The sequence below is a fragment of the Eurosta solidaginis genome, chromosome 2 (genome assembly GCF_040869045.1).
Source record: "Eurosta solidaginis isolate ZX-2024a chromosome 2, ASM4086904v1, whole genome shotgun sequence".
NCBI classification, from domain to species: Eukaryota; Metazoa; Arthropoda; class Insecta; order Diptera; family Tephritidae; genus Eurosta; species Eurosta solidaginis.
In genome coordinates this window covers 163,748,003-163,766,796 of record NC_090320.1, presented here as the reverse complement: position 1 = coordinate 163,766,796, position 18,794 = coordinate 163,748,003, and the positions used below count along the sequence as shown (strand labels likewise).

The 18,794-nt window shown below is 40.8% G+C and overlaps 1 protein-coding gene across 1 annotated transcript in view; it reads right to left on the bottom strand.

The window, feature by feature from the left end:
• Nucleotides 1–18,794, bottom strand: part of Wnt10 (Wnt oncogene analog 10) — a 322,353-nt gene that overhangs the window by 47,053 nt on the left and 256,506 nt on the right. The window lies entirely within an intron of this gene.

Below are 18,794 nucleotides of genomic sequence, written 5' to 3'. Positions count from 1 at the left end.
CCCTCTGCGGCCTTGGAGTAATAGATCATGCCCGAGATAGGATTACCGGTTGCAAACGGCGGCTATAATAACACGACTACCCAATCCCGAGTGGAGTTTTGCTCGAAAGGAGCAATTTGGGCACGCGTATCACTAGCGTGACCCTATCATGGTCTGTAAAAACGGTACCGCGGGAAGCATGACAAGTCAGTCGTGACCTATATATATTGTGTCTTTAATAATTATATACAGGTCTTGTCTCCTTTATTAGTAACGAAAATAAAAATAAAAATCAAGATAGGGAAGGTACGTTCAACACATTTATGCGGCGAAAGCTACTTCGTTCCCCAGAAGCACCTGGTCTATCGGCCTTAGGTAAAAATATCTCGTCGCTTATGGGGCCAAAACCAAAAGGAGCGGAAGCCAACGGCAGGCAAGGAGCATCTCCGGCTGTTTCTCCAGGGCCAAGATGGGAGAAGGCTAAAACAGGCACTCCTTCACTAAGTGACCTCAGAACACAAGGGAAAATCAAGTAGCTAAGCCAACGATCTCAGACAAGAACATTACGCCAGGACATGAGGGAAGTTGCAAGCACCACTGAACCAGAAAAAGGTCGAAAGGAAAGAAGACGCCAAAGCTCAAAAGTCGGGAGAGTGGTAGGTGGCCAAACTCAAAAAGGCGAATAGGAAGAAAATAATTGAAGCCCCGCCGGATGCAATCATAATTTCGAAGGCTGGAGATGTTACGTATGCTGACATACTGCGAAAAGTGAGGAGTTGCGATGTATTAAACGCCATAGGGGGTGCCGTTAAAACTATTAGAAGAAAAAGCCCATCAATATGGAAGCTCGTGCGATGCAGGGCCCCTATATGAGCCGTGGGGCTGAAATTGTTGGTGGTCCGCAAAGGCTTGAGGCCGAGCTGGAGCTTTGCACATCGCCCATCACTTCCTCTAAGGGAGCTTTGGGCGCAGCGACTGGACCTGCTACCTCTGTTAGTAACCCTCTCGGTAGACATTTTTCTACCCCAAAGGAAGGATAGGAGGCCTCCCTCACAGATGCGCAGTAGGCATAGGTTGCTACACGCATCCTGAAAAGGTTGAGAAACGTCCCTAACTTGCTCTCCAAGGCGTTGCCTGGGGACGTTGAGACGTTAGGGGCAGAAATTAAGTGGGCGAAAACAATCGTGCCTCATTTCAAGCAGTCTGCTGCGGTGAAGGAACAGGCCTCCGTTAAGCGCAACCGTTCGATGAAGGTTGGGTAGAATGCTCCTAAGAGCTTTAGGGACAAAGGTCCCTCTTTCACAGAGGCTGCGGTGGTTTTCTATCTAATCCTGAAAAGGAGCAGATATTCAAGGATAAATGGGACTCGAAAAGGACCGAAAGAGTCAGTTTTTCAGGTGCCTTGGTAAGGGAGAACCCTGGACCTCCACCTGCTTGCAAAGAGGTGGGTTGGTAAAAGGGGAATGTCAAGTTGGTGGCCTGCGAAGATCAGAGGTCAGTACAGGCGATACTTACGCCTAACAAGGAGTCACTGGTTTTCCTAGAGCGCGCGGATAGCGCTAAAAAATTCGGGTTCGCCACCGTTTAAATTAAGGTGTGCACGAATGTCCTGAAGGTGGCCTAGAGGTGGTGATAGAGCCAGGCTGGAGCTGGAGATAGAGCCAGAGAAAGTGGAGAGCGAGGGGGAAGAGGATGCAGAACCAAGACTAGACCGCTCTTTTTCGGATCATAGAATAGTCTGCGTCGACCTTGGCGGGGCGGCGCTTAAAACTGTCTGGCATAGGAACCTTAAAAACGCAAACTGGCGAATCTACAGTGAGGAAATTCTAAAGAGGCTCTCAAGATTCAGTGTTCATATACCCCAGAACTCTGCAGAGCTGGCATATATGTTTCATTTGTGTACGAATGTATGCGTGGAGGCTCTTGATAAGACCTGTCCTAGGAAGAAATCTAGGGGTAAGACCAAACCACCTTGGTGAAGCGACGACCTATATAATATACGCAAGGTTTGTCGGTAAGCATTCAATCTTGCTAAAGTCTACAGGGAGGCTTAAAATGGGATGCATACAAAATTAAGCTCAGACTGGTGTAGAACTGGCCTATAAGGTCTATTCAGCCAAAACTGAACTGGTTCTGTTCACTAGGAAATATAAGAGACCTACGTTGCAGCTGCCGGTGGTAGTGGGTACTACCCTTACGCTGAGGGACTCTGCCAAATACCTACGAGTAATTTTGGATAGGAAATTATTCTGGAGGAAAAATGCTCAGGAACGTTTGAAAAATCAGTAGTAGGGGAGCTGTTGCCCGAAGATGGGGACTATTACCGGAGATTATCATGTGGCTCTTCCCTGCTTTGGTGTTGCTCAATGTGTTGCCACAGACTTAATGGCCCATCAATGTGCGGCCTTACCTACTCTGTGGCTGGAGGGGCAATATGGATGGCAATGCAGCCATCTTTAAGTATCTGGATTCGCCTTCGTCAGACTTTTGCGCTCTGACTGTGTTGTTCGATATGAAGTACGCGGTCGTTATCCCGGGTAAGGATTACTGGTTGAAGGAGCCGCCGGTGCGATAGGCTTCAGATATATACTGACGACTGCAAACAAGATAATAAGGTAGGTATTCGTGTCTTTGCACCTCAACTAGGGTGGAATCTATTCGTTTGCCTACCCGATCATTGCAGCGTCTTTCGGGCGGAGGTGGCTGCTATTAATGATTGCAAAATTTGTATTTACTCTGACAGCCAGGCTGCACTAAACGAGCTTGGATAGGTCACATGTATGTCCAAGACAGTAGAGAAGTGCCGCAAATCTCTTAAAGAGATCGCTGAGCAAACTTCTCTCAGTCTGGTATGGGCCCCTGGACACTCGGAAATACCGGGTAATGAGATGGCTGACGAACTTGCAAGAGGGGGCACATCCGTTCCGCTTTCGTCGTCCTGGAAGGGATTGAGCATGCCGCTCGCTGCCTGTAAGTCCACTTTGAAAGGAATTTTTCTTAGGGATGCGGGTGTGAGATGGAGCAATCTGGAATCCGGCTACCACACTAAGCTCGTGTGGTCTGAATGGGGCACGAAACGTACGAGAAGTCTGCTTATTCTTGGAAGCGGGACATATCCCTAGTGGCCACATAGCAACCGGGAGTCATGCGCAAATTTGGGTGCTCCCTATAATGATTATTGCAGGAGCTGCAAATACGAAGAGGAGGTAGAAACAGTCATGCATTTTCTGTGCGATTGTCCTGCGTTTTGGCACAAGAAGAATAAATCTCTGGGATCTCCCTTCATTGATGATCTTTGTGATCTGGCTAAGTTGGATTCTAAGAAATTCCTGACGTTTGCTGAATCGACCTGTTGGTTTGAGTAGGACAGAGCTTCGCGTGGTATCACAACGGGACCTTTATGGACCTAAGTGCACTGGTGCTCGCACCGGTGGCCACTCTAACCTAACCTAACCTATGTATACGTACATAGGATGGCTACGTTATTAATATGCTTTAACTGGGTACAAGAAGTGTTCTTAATCAAAGCTTTACAAGTATGAATTCTAGTTTGAAGGTAAGTATAATCGATTGATTAATGCTAGTATTAATATGCCTTTGAGAAAGCTTTACTAGGGTAATTATGAATTCTAGTTTGAAGTAAGTAATAAGGTGCCTTTGAAAAAGCTTTAGTTTGAATGTAAGTGGAATAAAGTAATTAATGGAAAGTATTAGGATTCCTATATGTATATGCAAATATGAAGTGTATCAAATGTTGACATGGGTAAGTATTAGGCTAAAGTAATTAAAGTAGATATTTCAGGTTAACATTATGATTATTGATGTATTTACTATATACATAGACTACCTAGGCTGTAACATAGTTTTTAAAATCTTCTTAGGGTAAGGAAAAATAAGTTGAAATGAAAATTAGTTATGTACATATGCATGTTTGAGTGAGTTTTTTTTCAGCTCTCCACTTGATACCTTCATTGTTATAACTTATTTTCTATCGATCACGAATCGATTGAACAAAAAGGGTGGAATACCGTCTTTTCCACTAACTGGCAAACATCATATTTATGTCACATTACAAAATCCCCTCGAAATTAAAATTTAAATTAGATTTTACAAATTAATTAACTAATTAAACGAGGTTGGATTCATTCGCCTAAGATCTTAAGAGTTAAATGGATTTTCCAGCAGCCTGAGTAGGTTTGCTCTTGGCGCAGGTAGCTGGCCCCTAGGATGCTAAAAATTGGTATAGATTTAATAATTTAATTAGCCTGCAAAGGTATCGAAACTTAAATTTAGTGCTTCCCTCACGGTAGCTCTCCAGGAAAATTCCAAGGTCAGCTGTTGGCATTGACATACTAACGGAAGTAGAATTTAGACAAGTGTTAGGTACTAAAGATTATAGCATAATCATAAAAAAATTGCAAATAAAACAGAAATATGAAGAATCAAATACATGTATTGTATGTATTCGATAACTAGAATCTATTGCTGATGTATGCAAGTATCTACGGTACATATATCCCCCACCTTTAACTTTGGTGCGGTTGGTATCTTGCCTATGTCTTTTGGTTATAAATAGTACGATTTATGCTCTACATAAGCAATTTCCTTTTGACATTAGTCCCTTGATTCACAAAAACAAAGTACATGGAACTTTCAATTATGGCTGCAGTTATGTCACCGTGGCTACCACCTTGTATGGTTCCACCATGGGCAACCACAGTTAAATCATGTCATTTACCGGCGCCTTTCCATGGCGCAGTCGCAATAATGAGTGCAATTTTTTCTTTAACGGCTTGAAGGTGCTCAATTTGCAAAATTCAGAAAGTAAAGTGCGTTGAGTGTGGCCGGCCGCAAAAATTATTGCTCCCAAAAAGAAGGAAAGTTAAAATTGCTAATCACTACAAAATCAAAGTATTTGCATTAAAAAAAATGTGTATTGAACCAACGAAATAACGCTGTGCAGTAACAATTCTATAACTAAACATTATTTATTAAGCAGTTAGCTATACATCTCCAAAAGAAAAAAAAATATTCAGCTACGTTAAGTAACACTGAAAATAGCTGCGTTAGTTGCAATTTTTATGGTGAAACCCAACTTAGATTGAGGAGGCAATAACTTTGAGAATGCCTGCCATGGTTTAAATATATAAATTGTATTATCCCATGATTGACATTTTGTGCAAGTTTAAAAAAGACGATTAATTTGTCTCCTAATATAATACTGCAGCAGCAATTTACACATCTATGTGAAAAATCTAAAATCATAGTAAAGCAGATCTGTATATGCGTTAAAATACTCAGGGCTTGAATGGAAAAATCCGCAATAACATCAGCAAACTTATCTGGTGACATAAATACGCTGCTAGGGCGGTAGCCAATCCGCCGGCTGTATATTGACCATCGGACGTCTGCAGTAACAGCGAGCACCGCAGCAAATGCATTTACAACAGGTTATGTATCTAAAATATGCCCAGATATGCTGCAAAAAAATTAATTAACGACGAGGTGTGTCTTCCAATACGAACAACAAAAACAAGAGCCACAACAGTAACGGAAGCAATAACTGTCAAAAGCTCACAAAGCGATTTCCAAAATAACACACCCCAACGCCCCGACAATTGACCACCAGAAGCCGGCGATCACATCACGATTCCGCCCACGAAAACAGGCCGCCACAATACCTACCGACTGCTACCACCATCAATAGCGCCAACAACACCACGCACTAATACCAGCAACAGCGCCAACATCGCGGGCCAAGACCGCGCGCTACCACCACGCCAACGCCCTGACAAGTGGCCATGAAAAGCACGCTATCACACCACGATTCCGCCCCCAAAACTAGGCGGCCACAATAACACCATCAATAGCACCAACAACACCACGCGCTAATACCACAAACGCGCTAACACCGCGCGCAGCCACCATTAATAGTGCTACCATAATCAAACGCGCAACAACCGCACGATAAAAACCACCAGCAACCTCGCACGCAACCATTATAAATAGCGCCAACAACACCATGTGCTACCACTATCAACAGCGCCAACACCACGAGCAGGAACAACGGCAGAAAGGCCGCTTCATATAGGCCCAACAAATTTCAACCCGGCATAACAGCCGGCCATAAGCAACACCACCAGACGTAACCCCAACCACCAGCCGGAACAACGACAGAAAGGCCGCTTCATATAGGCCCAATGAATTTAAACCAGGCATAACAGCCGACCATAAGCAACATTACCAGACGTAACCACAACCACCAGCCGGAACAACGACAGAAAGGCCGCTTCATTTAGGCCCAACAAATTTCAACCTGGCATAACCAGCGACCAACAACAACAAGAACAACATCTAAAGCGAGTTCGTTCCGGATACGGAAAATGTTTTCAAAAAATCGGAAATTCTGAAGATTTTTTAAACACTATTAAATCTCCAAATTTTTATTTAAGCTATTAAAAACTTTACCTTTGCCCTGGTTTTGTGTTGTCTAATTCATTTTGGCCCAAAACGGTGTAACATTTAATTTTTAAATTTTTTTTAAAAGGCACCATTAGATTTTCTTCAATACAATGTAGTTATGTATGTAAAATTAAGTTTTTTTTTAATGGGAGAAATGAAGTAAGTACTCTTTAAAAAAGGATTGTCAAAAAAAAAAAATGATATATATATTCTTGATTAACTAACTAAAATGAAATGGACTAGAACACTGCACACTAAAAGATTCCTGAAATTCTAAATAAATGCTTGGAAACTGTTTGAAAATATCAAAAATTTTATGTAATCTTTGAACTTTTCGAGAACACGTTCAAAAACGGGTTTCATACTGAAAAAGCTTCTGGAACTTCTAAAAAAAAGAAATTTTCGGAAATTATCATTAAAAGATTGCTTTTATGAACCTTCTAGCTTTTCTAACATTTCAAAATTTGTTTATATAGATATCGGTATTAAAGATTTTTTTTTAACTAACTAAAATAAAAGAAAGATCTGATAAAATTTCGAAATCATTTCTGTTGAAAATTGTTTGATTTTTCACACCTTCAGCACACTTATATGAGAATCGAAAGAGTTGTTGTAACTTGAGCAGAACGAGTTGCTTCAAAACGGCTTCAGGTTTGCTCAAGTTTCATGCTTTCCAATACTCTACCTAGTGTTTTTCTTTGCAGCGCGATTACGAAAGAATATCGCTTTTGTTACAACTTTTCTCCCTCCATAGCTTATAAAACAGCTTATACAAACCACAACAGCCATTCCCATTATAATATCCTCAACTGGAGTTATCCCAAAATCACTAAACTGTAGTCTTGATAAACTTCAACTCACCGTGATTTTATCGACAAGCTCTATAGGTAGGAAATTCTTAAGCATACACTAATCTACGATGAATTATATAAATTTAAAAACCTGATACATATGTAGTTATTTATATAAAATCTTACCAATAGCTGTATAACCAAACCAATGTAACTAGTTAATAGAATTAAATAGCACTAAGTATCTTGTTGTTTATAACCGATATTTAATGTAAACCCTCAAAGGAGAAAATTTTAAGTAAATAAAAGAACATAAAATAAAGGTTATAAATAATAACTAAGTATACCAAAAATAAACTAAAATCAAATACAATAAAACAAAATAAATTAAAATATAATGAGAATAAAAAAAAGTGGTTTGATTGAAGAAATTGACATCGAAAATCCGTAAATGCTTACGAAATTCCAAAAACATATTAGTTCTAATAACATTATTACTGCCTACTATTTTGCATTTTCCATACCTACATTTTTTTTTTATTCTTAAAAAAACTCCTGATTTAACAGCATTTTTTTTTTTGAAAAAAAATATTTATTTCTTATCTAAATAGGTATGTTAATTCTAATATCTTTTCCATTAGCTATTCGAAAACTGATGGTAAACTTTAAAACGAAATAATTAGATGTAATGAAAATATTGATAATAAGTTTTGATGAAAATAGTGATGATAATTTAGATGAAAAAAAAATAATAATTTTAAAAATTGTTTTTGTAATGCTCATGTTTTGTGTGTATTATGAGCGAAAAGAGAATGTCAGAGGAAATTAGAAGAACCCAGATTTGAAATTAAAATTTGAAAATCCAGAAATTAAATGTTTTTTTAATTTAATTCAATTAATGGCTTAAAAGAATTCTTGTTTTTTTTGTTTTTAATGATTTTAGAAGCAGGAATGGTAAACTCTTGCGCTCAAACTACAATATTTATTTTATTTACTTTCGCTTCAAGATACAAACCCACACGCATACAGTAGTGTAGCATGCTTATTACATCTTTTTTTTAAGATGAATTATAAATAAAAATTTGTATTCTCAAAATGGGAATCCTGATGTCTCCGCTCATTTAGAAGGCATAGGTAATTCAGGTAAGGGGCACCGAAATATAGGTGCGTCGGTGGCCATGGTTTTGAGGGTGGGATAAACACCGGAAATCGCAACAACACCCGCGGCGCCCCAAGAACATTCGGCCTTTTCTCCCCTTCTTTATTTTCGTTTAAATTTTCAGCAATGGTAACCGGTCACTTCCGGTTCGGTTAATTTTTTTTGCGTTGACATTTTTTTTTTAATTTTTGAGTTTTGACTTGTAGAGCATGATTTTCGTTTGCCGAGAGAGGACTTTTCAATTGCCTACCTAGTCCAAAAAAGCATATTTTGACAAGAGTGATTCTTCGCTGGATTCTGTTGCTAGAGCTGACTTTGTTGTTTGTGTTAATGCTCGTTCCCAAATAAACGAAGTATTTTACTATTTCAAAATTAAGGCTGCCAAGGAGGATTTGGCGTTTACTACGTGCAAACGTGTGCGAGCTGAAGTCATGGCAAGGATACAGCTGCATTCATATATGCTGCCCAATTACACTACTGAGGACCTCACAGTGGTGGCCGACGAGCAGAAGAATAAGCAGACATTTACCCTGTCATCCTGCCACATGGCGGAGGTTCCACCGGTGTAGTGCAAGAGGCTAGTACAGGCGCATATGCAAATACGCACCACAACGCGCGGGGCGGAGGAGATACGCATGAAAGAGGCGAATCTCTATTTTGTTACATTCTGCAAACCAGATAGCCAACAGGAGAAGTGTCCCTATATACATTGGTCCAACATCCAGCAATATTTTTGATATTAAATTGACCTGTGAACATGATATATCAAGGTATGTTTGAATGGTTCTTGCTATACCATTCTTCGGCGACCATGGGTATATCAACTTCAGTATCCTCCTAAAGAGGTTAGAGAAGGGAGGAACCTTCAGAAACTCTAGGTCAACGAATGGGACTAAATTCCAGAAACATGTTTAAACAAAATTGGGACAACGCAAGGAAGCTGCATAAGATTGGACGAGATTAAGAGAAGGCGAGAGGTCCACATGATCGACCAAGTGGGAAACTCAGGGGTCCACGCGCAGGGCTGTAGAGTGTCGAAGATTATTTGTAGGTTTTACAAGCTAAAAAAGTGGCTCCTAACATTAAAAATAGAGGACTGCAGACTCATGACGGGTATTCTGATTAGACACTGCCTTCTGGCGTCAATGCTTTTAAATTAGGCTTGGTCAGTGATAGTAGATATAGACAGTGCGGCTTGGAGGAGGAAACGGTCGAGCACGTTTTGTGCTCGTGCCCTGCGCTTGCCAGGCTAAGACTCCAGCTATTAGGAGCAATACAGCTGTCAGATATAGAAGCAGCAAGTGGCATAGGTCCTAGAAAGCTTCTATTTTATAACTAGCCTTTACCAGCGGCGCCGTTCGCAAGGAGAAAATAAAATATAGGGGCTATTCACGTTAGCCTGTATATCAAGTTATCTGTTTAAAAATTATTTTTGTCAATGTGTTTTATTTTTGTAATAGAGTAAAAAAAATAACTAAATGAGCTGGTAACCTGAAAGTCACGCTTACGTGACAATACAGTTTTTTCGAATTAAAAAATACATTTTTCCTAAGTTAAATTAATTGAGGACAGGGGTGAAGGAATTACTATTTATAGAACAAAGAAGTGAAACTACAATTAGCTAAAACCAAAGAAAATTTTTTAAATGAAAATAGTGTTGCTTGTTCGTGTATTTAGTTGGTTAAATTATTACAAAAAGTGTAATTATAGTTATTACAGTTCGTTACAGGATTCATTTAATAAAATCAAAAATACGTAGAAAGAAAAAGCTGTGTTAGATATTAAAGATAAAACATACCGAATTTTAATTACGAAAAATTTGCAGCGAATCTATAGCCATAAGAGATCATAATTTAATAAAACCGTTTAAAAAGGCATGTGTGCTGAACTACCGGTTTCGAAGAGTCCTTAAATGATCCCAGAAGCGTTCCAAAATGATACCAAAATAGTCCCGAAATGATCCCGACAGGACGCCGGACAAATCCCGAAAACCCTCCAGAAATGATCCCTAAGGGGTCTCAAAATGATCCCGAAATAGTCCCCAAATTATAATGACGGTGTCCCGAATGGATCCCGAAAACTATCCAGAAATGATGCGGGAAGCGTCTCAAAATGTTAACGAAGTAGTCCCGAGAAAGCCCCGAAATTACCCTGACGGAATCCAGGATGGATCTGGAAAACCATCCAGAAATGATGCCTGAATGGTCCCCAAATGACCCCGAAAAGTACCGAAATTACCCTCACGGGGTCCCGAAATCCATAAAGTAATGATACCGGAAGGGTCCCGAAATAGTCCCGAAATGACCCTGACGCGATCCCGGAAAACTCCCGAAAAACATCCAGAAATGATCCCTGAGGGGTCTCCAAATGATCCCGAAATAGTCCCGAAATTACAATGACGGTGTCCCGGTCGGGTCCCGAAAACTATCCAGAAATGATGCGGTCAGGGTCTCAAAATGGTAACGAAGTAGTCCTGAGAAAGTCCCTAAATTGCCCTGACGGAATCCAGGACGGATCCGGAAAATCCTTCAGAAATGACGCTGGAATGGTCCCAAATGATCCCGAAAAAGTTCCGAATGAACCCTGACGGGATCCCGAAAGGCATCTAGAAAGGATTCAGTCAGGATTCCTAAATAATCCCGGAATAGTGCCAAAAATGTTCCGAAATGACCCTGACGGGATATTGGACGGATTTCGAAAACCATCCAGAAATGATCCCGAAAGGCGAAAGGATCCCGAAATAATCCCAGACGGATCACAGAAACTATCCAGATATCATCCTTAAAGAGTTCCCAAATGATCCCGAAAAGACCATAACGGGATCCCAGATTGATCCAGAAAGCCATGCAGAACTGATGCCGGTAACTCTCCAAATGATCCCTAAATAATCCAGAAAAAGTAACGAAATGACCCCTGCGGGATTTCGTAAACCGTGAAGGGTCCCCAAATGATCCAGAAATAGTCCCGAAAAAGTCCCGAAATAACCCGGACGGATCCCGAAAACTATCCAGAAATTATTCCGTAATGGTCCCAAAATCATCCCGAAATAAAAGGATCTCCAAATGAACGCGAAAAAGTCCCGAAATGACCCTGGCGGAATCCCGGACGGATCGCAAAAATCATCCAGAAGTGATGCCGGAAGGGTCCCAAAATGATCCCGAAATAGCCCCAATTTACCCTGACGGGTACCCGGACGGATCCCGAAAATCATCCAGAAATGATGCCGGAAGGGTCCCAAAATCATCCCGCAATAGTCTCGAAAAGGTCCCGAAACTACTCTAACGGTATCCCGAAAACCATACAGAAATGATTCCGGAAGGTTCCCAAAATGATCCCGAAATAGTCCCGTGAAGGTCCCGAAATAATCCCGACGGGACGCCGGACGGATCCCGAAAACTATCCAGAAATGATCACGTAAAAGTCGCGAACTGACCCAGACTTAGTCCAGAAAAAGTCCCGAAATTACCCCACGGGATGACGGGCGGATCCTCAAAACTACCCAGAAATGATCCCGGAAGAGTCCCAAAAAGATACCGAAATAGTCTCGAAAAAGTTCCGATAGGACCCCGACGGGATCCCGGACGGCTACCGAAAACCATCACAAAAACGGATCCCGAAAAATATACAGAAATGAAAACGGAAGTGTCCCAAAATACTTCCGAAATAGTTCCGAAAAAGTTTCGAAATGACCCCGACGGGATCCCGGACGGCTATCGAAAACCATTCAGAAATGATCCCGGAAGGGTCTCGATATGGCCCTGACGGGATTACAAATAAGGTGAAACTCATCTTATCTAATCTATGTAATATCTAATCTAATCTAATCTTTATATATAACAAGTAAGGAAGGCTAAGTTCGGGTGTAACCGAACATTACATACTCAGTTGAGAGCTATGGAGACAAAATAAGGAAAATCACCATGTAGGAAAATGAACCTAGGGTAACCTTGGAATGTGGTTGTATGACATGTGTATCAAATGGAAGGTATTAAAGAGTATTTTAAGAGAGAGTAGGCCATAGTTCTATGGATGGACGCCATTTAGGAATATCGCCATAAAGGTGGACCAGGGCTGACTCTAGAATTTGTTTGTACGATATGGGTATCAAATGAAAGGTGTTACTGAGCATTTTAAGAGGGAGTGGGCCTTAGGTCTATCGGTGGACGCCCTTTCGAGATATCGCCATTAAGGTGGACCAGGGGTGACTCTAGAATGTGTTTGTAGGATATGGGTATCAAATGAAAGGTGGTAATGAGTATTTTAAAAGGGAATGGGCTTTAGTTCTATAGGTGAACGCCTTTTCGAGAAATCGCCATAAAGGTGGACCAGGGGTGACTCTAGAATATGTTTGTACGATATGGGTATCAAAGGAAAGCTGTTAATGAGTATTTTGAAAAGGAGTGATCCTTAGTCCATAGGTGGCCGCCGTTTCGAGATAACGCCATAAAGGTGGACCAGGGGTGTCTCTAGAATGTGTTTGTACGATATGGGAATCAAATGAAAGGTGTTACTGAGCATTTTAAGAGGGAGTGGGCATTAGGTCTATAGGTGGACGCCTTTTCGAGATATTGCCATTAGGGTGGGCCAGGGGTGACTCTAGAATGTTTGTACGATATGGGTATAAAACGAAAAGTGTTACTGAGCATTTTAAGAGGGAGTGGGCAATAGCTATATAGGTGGACGCCTTTTCGAAATGTCGCCATTAGGGTGGGCCAGGGGTGACTCTAGAATGTGTTTGTATGATATGGGTATCAAATGAAAGATGGTAATGAGTATCTTAAAAGGGAGTAATCCTTAGTTCTATAGGTGGACGCCTTTTCGATATATCGCCATAAAGGTGGACCAAGGGTGACTCTAGAATGTTTGTACGATATGGGTATCAAACGAAAGGTGTTACTGAGCCTTTTAAGAGGGAGTGGGCATTAGGTCTATAAGTGGACGCCTTTTCGAGATATCGTCATTAGGGTGGGCCAGGGGTGACTCTAGAATGTGTTTGTACGATATGGGTATCAAACGAAAGGTGTTACTGAGCATTTTAAGAGGGAGTGGGCATTAGGTCTATAGGTGGACGTCTTTTCGAGATATCGCCATTAGTGTGGGCCAGGGGTGACTCTATAATGTTTGTGCGATATGGGTATCAAACGAAAGGTGTTACTGAGCATTTTAAGAGGGAGTGGGCATTAGGTCTATAGGTGGACGCCTTTTCGAGATATCGCCATTAGGGTGGGCCAGGGGTGACTCTAGAATGTGTTTGTACGATATGGGTATCAAATGAAAGGTGGTAATGAGTATTTTAAAAGGGAGTAATCCTTAGTTCTATATGTGGACGCCTTTTCGAGATATCGCCATAAAGGTGGACCAAGGGTGACTCTAAAATGTTTGTACGATATGGGTATCAAACGAAAGGTGTTACTGAGCATTTTAAGAGGGAGTGGGCATTAGGTCTATAGGTGGACGCCTTTTCGAGATATCGCCATAAAGGTGGACCAAGGGTGACTCTAGAATGTTTGTACGATATGGGTATCAAACGAAAGGTGTGACTGAGCATTTTAAGAGGGAGTGGGCATTAGGTCTATAGGTGGACGCCTTTTCGAGATATCGCCATTAGGGTGGGCCAGGGGGACTCTAGAATGTTTGTACGATACGGGTATCAAACGAAATGTGTTACTGAGCATTTTAAGAGGGAGTGGGCATTAGGTCTATAGGTGGCCTTTTCGAGACATCGCCAATAGGGTGGGCCAAGGGTGACTCTAGAATGTTTGTACGATATGGGTATCAAACGAAAGGTGTTACTGAGCATTTTAAGAGGGAGTGGACATTAGGTCTATAAGTGGACGCCTTTTCGAGATATCGCCATTAGGGTGGGCCAGAGGTGACTCTAGAATGTTTGTACGATATGGGTATCAAACGAAAGGTGTTACTGAGCATTTTAAGAGGGAGTGGGCATTAGGTCTATAGGTGGACGCCTTTTCGAGATATCGCCATTAGGGTGGGCCAGGGGTGACTCTAGAATGTGTTTGTACGATATGGATATCAAATTAAAGGTATTAATGAGGGTTTTAAAAGCGAGTGGCCCTTAGATGTATATGTGAAGGTGTTCTCGCGATATCGACCAAAATGTGGACCAGGTGATGCAGAAAATCATCTGTCGGGTACTGCTAATTTATTTATATATGCAATACCACTAACAGTATTCCTGCCAAGATTCCAAGGGCTGTTGATTTTTCCTTGTAGAACTTTTTCATTTTCTTCTACTTAATATGGTAGGTGTCACACCCATTTTACAAAATTTTTTCCAAAGTTATATTTTGCGTCAATAAACCAATCCAGTTACCATGTTTCATCCCTTTTTTCGTATTTGGTATAGAATTATGGCATTTTTTTCATTTTTCGTAATTTTCGATATCGATAAAGTGGGCGTGGTTATGGTCGGATTTCGGCTATTTTTTATACCGAGATAAAGTGAGTTCAGATAAGTTGGTGGGCTAAGTTTAGTAAAGATATATCGGTTTTTGCTCAAGTTATTGTGTTAACAGCCGAGCGGAAGGACAGACGGTGGACTGTGTATAAAAACTGGGCGTGGCTTCCACCGATTTCGGCCATTTTCACAGAGAACAGTTACCGTCATAGAATCTATGTACCTACCAAATTTGAGAAGGATTGGTAAATTTTTGTTCGACTTATGGCATTAAAAGTATTCTAGACAAACTAAATGAAAATGGGCGGAGCCACGCCCATTTTGAAATTTTCTTTTATTTTTGTATTTTGTTGCATCATATCATTACAGGAGTTGAATTTTGACTTAATTTACTTATATACAGTAAAGATATTAAATTTTTTGTTAAAATTTGAATTAAAAAAATTTTTTTTTTAAAAAGTGGGCGTGTTCTTCATCCAATTTTGCTAATTTTTATTTAGCACATATATAGTAATAGTAGCAGCGTTCCTGCCAAATTTCATCATGATATCTTCAACGACTGCCAAATTACAGCTTGCAAAACTTTTAAATTACCTTCTTGTAAAAGTGGGCGGTGCCACGCCCATTGTCCAAAATCTTACTAATTTTCTATTCTGCGTCATAACGTCAACCCATCTGCCAAGTTTCATCGCTTAGTTGCCTTTGGCAATGAATTATCGCATTTTTTCGGTTTTTCGAAATTTTCGATATCGAAAAAGTGGGCGTGGTTATAGTCCGATATCGTTCATTTTAAATAGCGATCTGAGATGAGTGCCCAGGAATCTACATACCAAATTTCATCAAGATAGCTCAAAATTTACTCAAGTTATCGTGTTAACGGACGGACGGACGGACGGACGGACGGACGGACGGACATGGCTCAATCAAATTTTTTTTCGATCCTGATTATTTTGATATATGGAAGTCTATATCTATCTCGATTCCTTTATATATGTACAACCAACCGTTATCCAATCAAACTTAATATACTCTGTGAGCTCTGCTCAACTGAGTATAAAAATCAAATTATGTGTGTTCGCTATGGAAACGTATTTCGCACACTTCAATCATCACCAAATTTTGGCTATAGGTTCCTTCGATCAACACGAAGGTTAGGTTGAACTGGCCGGTCCATGAGGACCTCACATATACTGATTGAGTCCGTAGTGTTACCAGAAGTTTGTTTTAACGACCACACTGAAAAAAAACCGTATCAAAAACCGGGACCTACGTTATAAAATAACTCCGTCCTCTTGGCAAATACTAGAAGCGTCCTAGGACTTAAGCCACTTGCTGCTTCTAGATCTGATAGCTGTATCACTAATAGCTGGAGTCTTAGCCTGGCAAGTGCAGGGCACGAACACAGAACGTGCTCTATCGTTTCCTCCTCTAACCCGCACTTCCTACATCTGCTACCACTGAGCAACCCTAATTTAAAGGCATGTGACGCCAGAAGGCAGTGTCCAGTCAGAATACCCGTCATGAGTCTTCAGTTCTCTCTTTTTAATGATAGAAGCGACTAAGTTAGTCAAAGGTTGTAAGACCTACACATAATCTTCGACACTTTACAGCCCCGCGCTTGAACCCACGCCTTTCCCGCTTGGTCGATAATGTGCATCTCTCGCCTTCGCTTAATCTCGCCCTGTCTAATTGGGACGTCTACGGAGCAAGCTTCAAGAGATGCGCCCTTTTTAGCTAGTTCATCCGCTTTTACATTCCCATCTATTCCCATATACCCTGGGACCCAATATTGATATATGCTTCTCTCTGTCCCGATTCTCTCCAGAGACTGCTTACACTCTAACACGCATTTAGATGCTGTGCTATGCGAGATTATTGCCTTAATTCCTGCTTGACTGTCAATATAAAAGTTAACACGGTTGCAGCTTAAGCTATTCTCTTCCAGGGTTTATACTGCTTTAGTTACGGCTAATATTTCCGCTTCGAAAACGCTACAGTAATCCGGCAGCCTGTAGGATCTGCTTATTTCGGGATCAGCACAGTATACCGCAGACCCTACTCCTTCCACTACTTTGGAACCATCCGTGTTCACATGTATCGCCTCGTCCACAATTTGCGCATCCTTTCGCCAACCGTCCACCTCTATTGTGGCCTTAAGATCCCCCTCGAAGCGCAGATAGGTATTAGGTAGTCTGTTCATCTTGTGATTGCTGACGATATACTACTATGGCCATATGGTCGGCACTCAAGCTGCACCGAGGCACCGAGCCTGGTTGCAGTTGTTAACGCTATGTTCTTTGCTACTAGGTCTACAGGTGGAATTTGCAGAATGGCATACAGTGCAGTCGTCTGGGTTGTTTTCAGGGCTCCCGTAATGCTAAGCATCGATAGTCTGCATATCCCCTCTAATTTTTTGAGGTATGTTGTTTTTTGTTGTTTTGGCGGCCACCGTGGTGTGATGGTAGCGTGCTCCGCCTATCACACCGTATTCCCTGGGTTCAACTCCCGGGCAAAGCAAAATCAAAATTTTAGATATAAGGTTTTTCAATTAGAAGAAAATTTTTCTAAGCGGGGTCGCCCTCGGCAGTGTTTGGCAAGCGCTCCGGGTGTATTTATGCCATGAAAAGCTCTCAGTGAAAACGCCTTGCAGATGCCGTTCGGAGTCGGCATAAAACATGTAGGTCCCGTCCGGCCAATTTGTAGGGAAAATCAAGAGGATCACGACGCAAATTGGAAGAGAAGCTCGGCCTTAGATCTCTTCGGAGGTTATCGCGCCTTACATTTATTTTTATACTCAGTTGAGCAGAGCTCACAGAGTATATTAAGTTTGATTGGATAACGGTTGGTTGTACATATATAAAGGAATCGAGATAGATATAGACTTCCATATATCAAAATAATCAGAATCGAAAAAAAATTTGATTGAGCCATGTCCGTCCGTCCGTCCGTCCGTCCGTCCGTTAACACGATAACTTGAGTAAATTTCGAGGTATCTTGATGAAATTTGGTATGTAGATTTCTGAGCACTCATCTCAGATCGCTATTTAAAATGAACGATATCGGACTATAACCATGCCCACTTTTTCGATATCGAAAATTTCGAAAAACGGAAAAAGTGCGATAATTCATTACAAAAGACAGATAAAGCGACGAAACTTGGTAGATGAGTTGAAAATATGACGCAGAATAGAAAATTAGTAAAATTTTGGACAATGGGCGTGGCACCGCCCACTTTTAAAAGAAGGTAATTTAGAAGTTTTGCAAGCTGTAATTTGGCAGTCGTTGAAGATATCATGATGAACTTGGCAGGAACGTTACTGCTATTACTATATGTACGCTTAATAAAAATTAGCAAAATCGGAGAAGGACCACGCCTACTTTAAAAAAAAAAAATTTTTAAAGGAAAATTTTAACAAAAAATTTAATATCTTTACAGTATATAAGTAAATTATGTCAACATTCAACTCCAGTAATGATGTGGTGCAACAAAATACTAAAATAAAAGAAAATTTCAAAATGGGCGTGGCTCCGCCCTTTTTCATTTAATTTGTCTAGGATACTTTTAACGCCATAATTCGAACAAAAATTAACCAATCCTTTTGAAATTTGGTAGGGACATAGATTTTATGACGTTAACTGTTTTCTGTGAAAATGGGCGAAATCCGTTGATGCCACGCCCAGTTTTTATACACAGTCGTCCGTCTGTCCTTCCGCATGGCCGTTAACACGATAACTTGAGCAAAAATCGGCATATCTTTAATAAACTTAGTTCACATGCTTACTTGAACTCACTTTATCTTGGTATGAAAAATGAACGAAATCCGACTATGACCACGCCCACTTTTTCGATATCGAAAATTACGAAAAATGAAAAAAATGCCATAATTCTATACCAAATACGAAAAAAGGGATGAAACATGGTAAGGTAATTGGATTGTTTTATTGACGCGAAATATAACTTTAGAAAAAACTTTATAAAATGGTT